Raw genomic sequence first — 9,850 nt, 5'->3', positions numbered from 1 at the left:
GTAATTTCTTTCGCTTAATGCAAAAGGCGTATTCTTAATGGCTCAGATGTGCAGATTCTGATATGAAATATATTTTCAATACTTAGTAAAATGTGAATATAATTTTCGTAATTTTTTAAACCTAATAGGATAAGCGTTCGATTAAATGAAATTCCAATTCTGTATCATCCAATCATAAGTCGTATAGGATTTTATTCTGAGTACCATCTTGGGGTAAAAAACAAATAATTGCGATCTTGTAACCTAGCATGCAAACATGCTTTAGCTCAACTAAATAGCTTGATACTAATTGAGACACTCAAACACTCATTGATTTATTGATTTCATACAATTATTTAAAGCAATTTTTCTTTTTTTAATTTTTTTATTTACATCAAATCTATACAAATTGTTCTGTCAGTCATTTTGATTAAAATTGTTTTTAAACAGCACTGTAAAGGAAAGCGGGTGTCTAGTGATTTGCAACAATAAGTGACTTGTTAACTGTACGTTGTGTCGGTCGGTAAGATTTCAATCACGTTTATGTAACATCGTAGAGAAAGGCTGAATGCTTTAGATTTGTAACAAGCATTTTCCTTTTATGTTTATCAAAGAAAATAGCTGACGGTTTATCTAGACCATCTTCGCCTGTCAGAATTTGTCTGTGATGTTTTCCATCGTTTGATAGGATGACCACATTCGACGATGTTTCTCCAACGACATACACGTTACCGTTATTATCTACTGTGATGCCTCTCAGATTCGTCAAAACTGAAGTATCATTAAAAGACCAGACACGTGCCCCATTGTAGTCACAACAAGCTACACTGTTATTATCCCCGTTAGTATAGTATATCTTGTTGTCGAATGCAGATACGTAGGAATATGGCGATAACTTACAACTGATCACGTGAGAGGTAGTATAATCCATAGTGTTTACATTATATATACCACGCCCTTCAACACAGACAAAAAGCGAGTCTTGATTACGAGAGATTCACCAGGCACGACCAGGAAGTTCGATGAACTTTAGTGTACTTCGGTTCTCAATGTTTATAATGTCAATACCGGTCCTATTTGTTGAAAATCCTGATGTAATAGCGACATTGTTACCATCGACAAATGTTATATCAAACCCATCACTAGGAACAACCAACATCTTATATTCCAGGGTTCCATCTGATTTTATTACGTACAGAGAATGTAAGGCATGATCAGTGAACAAAAAGTCTCCTTCTCTTGACATACAGCAACCCCTTACTACCCTTCCATTCGTTGTTATTTTCTTTTGCAGAATTAACTTTACATCGTTAACGGTCTTCCTCGTTGCTGCTACTTGTATTTGCGCTTGCTTATCTTTCGCTCTTGTCAACTCAATATCACTTATGTGATTTTTTATTTCAATTGACCCAAAACTCTTAAGATTGTTCAAAATACTTTGAACAATTGTGTCAACCTTGTACACTAAGCCAAGATGCTCTAAACCTTTTGTATCTATCAACGACTGCAAATATTGTTCATTTTCATCAACCTTGACCTCAAGGTCTCTCATTCCAATATATGTTTGAAGATCGGATGCATAATCTTTAATGCTTTTGAAATTCAACTGACATTGAGTTATTATAGATCCTCTTTCCTTAACCGGCAGCAAAACTTTCTGAATACTCTCTTTACATTGGTACTCCTTCTCTCTAAGCTCTTCAAGAATTTGTTTCTCAAGGTTATCTAAATGATTGTTTATTTCAACTCTTATCTGCTTTATTTCTTTAACATGTTGAACTCGTAATGTTTCAATGTCAGTTACATTAGCCTCTCGGTTTTTCTTTATTCTTTCAATGTTTTGTAATAGATCGCCTAGCCTTGATTCTAAATCTAGAAATTGCCCAGAGGTCTTGATGTTCATGGTGATCTTTTCAATAGAAGTGACGTTGCACTTACTATGATCATTGATGCATTGGAGGCAAAGAGGTATTGCATGTTCATTACAATATATTTGATATTGTTCATTGTGATAGACACATGATTGGTTTATGTCAGCTATGAATGACGGAAGAGATTTGTAACTTGAAATTGGTATGGGTTTGTGTCTTCGGGTGGCCTTCAGTAATTTATGATGATCTAAGCACTCATCACAAAGAGCTTCTTCACATTCCGGGCACCAGTGGTCAGATGTTTTCGTTATCTTCCGAAGTGAACATATGCCACATATACTTGTATTTGATGCCATAGTGAAATCTAAAAAATATAATATCAAAGATGTTCAACATTATTAATGTGTTTAACAATTCTTGAGAATTTTCATTTTAACCTTGATAGAGGCTTACTCCTCAAAACGAAGTTATTAAACCAAGAGTTCCAAATGTTGAAAATTAATCATTCTTCGTAAATTTAACGTACGCCTTCACGAGATTGTTGACCGTTATGGAAACAATCAATAACCGTTTCACAGATGATATCGAATATGTTTATTGTGTCGTAACTACAACCCCCTTTCCTTTTCACAAATGTGACCTACCGGAAAAGACTATTTACCGGGTGTGTAGCAGCATGAGCAGCACGACGGGTGCAACATGTGGAGCAGGATCTGATTACTCTTCCGGAGCACCTTAAATCAACCCTGTTTTTTGTTCGAGTTCATGTTGCTTAGTCTTGTGTCTTGTGTACTATTATATGTCTTTTGTCTTTTTTTTATGCATGGCCTTAGTTTATTTTCGATCTATGAGTTTGACTGTCCCTCTTGTATCTTTCGACCCTCTTCTAAAGCTCCACTGAATTGTTTTTTGTTGATTTGAGGCTATCTGATTTGCTTTTGAAGCAAACATGTAATGTTTGGTATGATATGTTTTAGCAAATTGTGGACGGCCATGGAAATACATATGTATGAAATAGTCGAAATCTAAAGCTACTTCAGAATAAGTAAACTTTTCAGCTAGCGTCGAGATTTCTTCAAGTTTTTGAATAAATCAACGCTAAGGCAACTAATTATATGTGTAACGTGATGTAAATAAACATACTGAATTATTTTAATCAGGTTTTATATTATTTTTGGTATTCGTTGTTATTCTGTGGTTAACATGTCATAATGCACTTTTATAATCTTTTTATAATCCTTTTATAATCCTGGTACCTTTGATAACTAATTATATTATGTATTCATTTATGTCTCTGTCGTGTGTGTTCTTGCGTTTATAATATACTGTTTTCCTGCCATGAACTTTTGTCATTTTAGTGGTATATTTAGCATTGTCATAAAGCCTGAGGTTACTTCTAAGAATAAATTACTGCTAATCACCTCAAGACAATACAACATTTCTGTATGCATAATTTAAAAGTGTAAGGGAGTTTTTTTATGTAGTTCAAACAACATTATCAATATTGTGATTGAATTACCTCCCTTATACTGCTTTAAAATTATGGTGTCTTCTTTAGTAATTGTCCATTAACCAGGAAACCCTTGTTTTCCTCTTCTTTTTTTTTTTTTTTGCCCCTTATTTCTAAACGGTTTGAGCCATAACCCCCCCCCCCCCCCCCCCAAGCCAATTCTTACCATCCCTTTGTTGCAAAGGAACTTGTGTTATAATTTCAGAGAGATCCATGCACCATTCCACAAGTTATGGTCTTAAAAACTAGAAAAATGCTTATTTTGGCTCCTTGTTAGTCTCTTACTCATAAACTGTTGGGATCATAACCCCAAAGATAAATCACAACCGTCCGTTTGTGGTCATAAACCTTGTGTTTAAATTTCATGGATATCTAGTTTCTTATACTGAAGTTGGTGTACGAAAACCAAATGTCTTCGATTGCTGCAACGACGACGACGACGTCGACGTGATACCAATATACGACTGCAAAGTTTTTTGTGGTCGTATAAAAATCAGACTTTGATATTCATATTTTGTAAGTATTAGGAATGTTCAGTATACTTTAACAATATTTTCTACGATTGATCAACATACCCATGATAATGATAATGGTATTTGTGTGATGTTAAAACAAACATGAAAGAACAAGAATTTATAAGTAATAAAATACCAACATTAATCCTCTTGTCAAAATATCAATTGTATTTTATTTCGTTCCAATTTTAATGCATGTTTAGACCCATTTTAATATGTTGAAGTACTCTTGGGAATCATTTTAAGGTTCATGTGGACCCTATGGCTAAAATGGCCGCATTTTCACCTCAAAATTTACTCTGAGTACAGACAAACCTGCGCATCTGTAAAAAAATTTCAGGCATAGCATGCCCTAGATAAATAAATTTCAAATATGTTTTATGTTTTAGAAAAATAAAAACTTACCAGGATTTTGCCGTACACTTTTTTTCATTCCTCCAGAAGGTGCCAAAATAAACTAAGTTGGGAAACAGGTTTGAGAACTTCCCCACAGGTAATAATTGAAGTGAGCTGTATTGCTTGACATGGACATGAGATGGACAATAGATACCTGACAATAATTGGTTATTTAAACTGTGTACCTGAGTGGACCATATCAAGGTAAACTCAACTGTTTGTTAATTTTATCATCTTCCGCAGGGACGAGAAAAAGTGTACGGCAAAATCCAGTTAAGTTATGAATTTTCTAAATCATACAATGCATTTGAATTCTCGTTGTCTGAAGTATTTAAGATGGTTTGAAGAACAAGAACATATTATATACTTTTGGACTGATTGAGTAAAAGCCCTAACGGATGATTAATTTATATTCATATAAAAATAAATCTAATTTAAATTTCAAGTTTAGGAATCATCGAGTGATATATGACAACTCTTACTCATTGCTTACTTGGTCTCGATTGCTTATTTTATTTTAGTTCGACATTAAAACCCAAATAAACAACAACATGTATATCTGATTAACAAAACGCAGTGTTTTATATTACATAACTGACAATCATCTTTGTTTTGTAAAGATAATTGGTGTTAAACTTTAAATCAATAAGTTTAATTTCAATTATTGAGTAAAGTATCTTTTAAAATTCAGACTTTTATAATTCATTTTGTATAACTATGGATGTTCAGTATATTTAAATAAGGTAATCCACGATTGACCCATATAATGATAATGATACTCTATGTATGAGATATTTCATGATTATAAACTGTTAGTATAAGTAGTGGTGTGATGTTTTAATATGAAAGAACAAGAGTATTAAAAAAAACCAACATTAATCGTTTTGTCACAATATCAGTTCCTTTTTTACTTCGTTCCATTTTTAATGCATATTTTGACTAGTTTAAAGATTAATTTAAGCTATTATTTTAGAATTATATTAAACATATCGTTACAGATTTAACAACAAAAAACAGCACATCTAAATCAAATATGATAGTAATAAGTGCAATCTTACCTTAGTTTAGGAATGAAATAAACAAAAATTCAAATGTAAATTTTTTTCTGAACCAGGAATTAAAAAGGTCACATGACAGCAAGATATTTTTATCTTGTACGCGGTAACCTGGAGTGTTTTTATTTGCTTTGTTAAAGAAATGTAATTTGTGACCAAGGAGGAACAAAGGTCATATGAGACAGCGAGATGAATTCATAGTTAATATTTGAATTTACTCTCTTCAAAGAGTTTAATATATATATGAGATCAAGAAAAGTGCTTCTTTGGTTTCAAAACCACTCATCAAGAATTTCAATTACTCAACATACAAATTCATATACTTACGTAATATGGTATGAAACTTCTCTCCTTTTTTGTGGATAGAGAGAAATCTATCAGATTGAGTTGTGAAATAAAATATAAGGATATAGGTTTTTATACAACTGCAAAAATTTTTTTTTTTTTTGGTCGTATGTTGTTTATAATTCGCTTTAGAAGAACATTTTGAAATGTAGTGATACTGAACTTGTTTTCTCGAAAGTTCCATTGAAATATATCAAATAATTACTTTAATAGTTATCTTCCTGTATGATGCTAACGTGAAACAGTTAATGCGCAAACAGTCTTTATAATCCAATAAATCACTTGTTTTTCTTTATTTGAATAAAGAAACTTACACATAGATTGCCATTTTTTTCTTACAATATGAAGATTTTTAAGGTAGATTCATTGTATACCCCCATATTGGATTGCATATAAGTCTACTAATAACGTGATGAGCATTGCACTACACCAGATATTTTACGAGATTTCGATGCAGAAAGAACTGCATTTCTGAATAAATGGTGTATGTGTGGCTGAAATACTAAATTGTGTTTATTCAAAACACATATCTGATTTAACCTTCATCAGGAACCCTCAACCTAAAAATTTCAAAATTCTTGTATGACAAATACCTACAATCAACTATTTGTGTTTTCTTCACTCATTCAATATTCCATTTGTCGTTTGTTAGAATATTTTAGTCAGTTGTTATGTATTTCTATTATGTATGTTTAAACAGTTATGGCTGTAGGATCCCCATCATTTTCACATGTCTGTTTGGGTTCTGTGCATACTTTTATCAATTTATCGAAACTATAACTAATTGTCATACAAATGGGAGGGTTTTGCTAGCTATAAAATCAGGTTTAACTCGCCTGTGAATTGTTTTTGACATCGAACTTATTTGAATGTTTTAATAAATTATTAATGTTATTCATATCATGACATTGAGATTGTTTAGAACCATTTAGATACAAAATAAAAAGTCGCATAATACAATTGATATACAATGTATAGTTATAGAAACGAATAGGATATTTGAACTTAAACATGTCTTAATTATTGATACATTGACTTACAATCAATTAGGTTAACTTAGGTCTGATTCTTAAAATCCTTTATGAACCGGACAGCTGGAACCTGTATGTTTTTTTCCTCACATCAACGGTAGTCCGTACATCTGCTCCTCTCACAACAAGCTTTCCTTTCAGGAGGTATTTCTTGGGTTTTTGGTGGGTATTGAAAAAAGCCGACTATTCTCAATGCAAATATATCGCAGATCAAATTTATTTGTTCATAGTGTGTTAATTTACGTTTTTTGATTGAGTTAAGCCTGCCAATTGATATTTTATCATGTGTTTTTCAATGTTGTGATGACCATGTTATGCTATTGTTTCAGAAAAAGGGAGAAGGTTTGGTACCATTAAAATTTTAAATTCCGCTGCAAATGTTTGCACCTGTCCTACGTCAGGAATCTGATGTACAGTAGTTGTCGTTTGTTTATGTAATTTATACGTGTTTCTCGTTTCTCGTTTTTTATATAGATTAGACCGTTGGTTTTCCTCTTTTGAATGGTTACACTAGTAAGTTTGGGGCCCTTTATAGCTTGATGTTCGGTGTAAGCCAAGGCTCCGTGTTGAAGGGCGTATATTGACCTATAATGATTTACTTTTATAAATTGTTATTTGGATGGAGAGTTGTCTCATTGGCACTCACACCACATCTTCCTATAAATATATATAAGTCACCATTCCGCCTTTAACGATATAAAACCAATATCGCAAGAAAGAAAAAGCCCCTCAATTATAACAACAAAAAAACAATTCAAACCAGAACCTTGAAATTATTTTCTCGAAAACACATGATTAACAGACTTTAACCAACCCGATTACCAGATCAACCGCCCATATAGCCGTAGTTCAATTTATCAACTAAATGCAAATTCACTGAGAGGCTAAACACTCTTGATTTTATACATTTTAAAAAAAAAAGTGTTGTTATTTACAACAAGTCCAGATAAATTGTTTTGTCAGTCATTATGATTTAAATTATTTTTGCAAGACACTGTAAAGAGAAGCGGTTGCAGATTAATTTTCAACACTAAGTAACTTGCTAACTGTGCGTTGTGACGATAGTTAGGATTTCAATCTTTTTTGCGCAACATTGTAGAGAAAGGCAGTATGCTCTAGATTTGTAACAAGAAGTTCCTTTTTCTGTTGATTAAAGAAAATAGGTGACGGTTCACGTAGATAATCTTCGCCTGTCAGAATTTGTCTGTGATGTTTTCCATCGTTTGATATTATGACCACATTCGACGACCTTTTCCCTTGGACAAAAAATGTTACCACCGGTATCTACAGTGATGCCGACCGGGTTGGTCAAAACTGAGGTATCTGTAAAAGCCCACACACATGATCCATTTAAATCACAACAAACTACACTTCCATCCTGCTTTTTAGTGTAGTATATCTTGTCGGCATATACAGATACGTAGGAATCTGACGTTAATTTACAACTGATCACGTGAGAGGTAGTATAATCCACAGTGTTAACTTTATATATACCAAGTCGGTGTACACAGACAAACAGCGAGTCTTTATTACATGTAATTCCAAATGATGGACCAGGGATGTCGATAAACTTTATTTTACTTCGGCTCTCAATGTTTATAATGTCAATACCAGTCTTCCCTGAATTTGCGGATGTAATAGCAACATGTTTTTCGTTGACAAATGTAATGTCATACCCATGACTAGGAACAAGCGACTTCTTATAGTTAAAGGTACCATCTGACGCAATTACGTAGAGCGATAATAAGTCAATATGCTTTATTCCTTAAGTTTCTATCAGCGACTGTAAATATTGTTCGTTTTCATAAACCGTGACCTCAACGTCTCTCAGTCCAATATATGTGTGTAGATCGGATGCATATTCTATAAGGCTTTTATAACTCAACTGACATTGTAGTTTCTTTTTTTTTGACCGGTACTAAAACTTCTGAATACTCTTTTTACATTGACACACCTTCTCTAAAAGTTCTTTAAGAATCTGTTTCTCAAAATTATCTAAATGATAAATGGAAATTGGTATAGGTTCGTGTCTTCGGGTGGCTTTCAGTAACTTATGATGATTTTTGCATTCATCACAAAGAGCTTCTTCACATTCCGGGCATCAGTGGTCAGATGTTGTCGTTATCTGTCGAAGTGCACATATTCCACATACACTTGTATTAGAGGCCATTGTGATCTCTGAAAAAAACATTCTTAGAAGTTTATCAATACCTACTTGTTTTGTTTTTATTATTCTTGGTAATAAACACATCATAAATAAACACATAAATATGTTATGTTCGCTTGAATATCGTGGACTAAGAACATAACTGTGAAACAGGCAAACCAAAAGACAAACAACAGTATAGAAAACGGAATACGTGAACAACGAGAATTAACCCCAACACCGAAGATGATCCCATGTGTTCTGGTAGTTGTATGTCGCAAAATCAATATAGTATGCTGCGGATGAGGGATTTTCTCGCTGTATTGAAGATCAATTTATAACCTTGTTGTCTCTATGAAACATTCCCCTTTTCCATTCTCAATTTTATTATTAACAATACAAATTTAAAAGAATATTTGTATTCGATGATATATATCTGCAAATACGTCTATTGATCATGTGATGGCAAATACAAAAATTAAAGATGTTTCAACAATTTTAAAGCCGACAAAAAACGTTTTGTAAACAGATGTGTGTGAAAGGAAGGAGTGTTTGTGTGTACACTGCATTTACTTGAGTAATAAACATAACATGACTGTCCTGTGCGATTTTCTGGATATATCTTTATCAAATATAAAATATTAAAAGCCAGGTGTGACGAATATTTAACAAACCACAGAATCTTTTTGACCAGTGGAGATCGAAAAGAAAATATCCAAATCCACCAAATGTTAAAACTTTAGTTTTTACACCAATATATATATAGCTATAATTTCGGATATTGCAAGTCATAGCTTTTTCAACCCAGTCCGCACCGGGAAAGATGATAAAGAGAAAAAGATGTTTTCTTAATCTTTCCTTTCCAAATAAAGGTATCGATGGTGTCAACTTAGGCAATATCCTTCATCATAAATTAGTTCAATCGAAAATACCTCCTTATTTCAAAAATCAGTCTGTACCCATTTCTTATACCTATACCAAACCTATTGCAACTAACATTTT

General features: G+C 32.8%; 1 long non-coding RNA gene across 1 annotated transcript in view; it reads right to left on the bottom strand.

The window, feature by feature from the left end:
- Window positions 1–378: 378 nt before the first annotated feature.
- The window catches only part of LOC143059798 (uncharacterized), a 71,545-nt gene continuing 62,073 nt past the window's right edge, over window positions 379–9,850 (bottom strand). The window contains exon 2 of the long non-coding RNA XR_012973613.1: window positions 379–2,214. This is a non-coding gene — a long non-coding RNA (uncharacterized LOC143059798). The remainder of the gene's footprint in view (window positions 2,215–9,850) is intronic.

This window comes from Mytilus galloprovincialis, chromosome 14, assembly GCF_965363235.1.
Source record: "Mytilus galloprovincialis chromosome 14, xbMytGall1.hap1.1, whole genome shotgun sequence".
In the NCBI taxonomy this organism is placed as follows: domain Eukaryota; kingdom Metazoa; phylum Mollusca; class Bivalvia; order Mytilida; family Mytilidae; genus Mytilus; species Mytilus galloprovincialis.
This window is presented reverse-complemented; position numbering and strand designations above follow the sequence as displayed.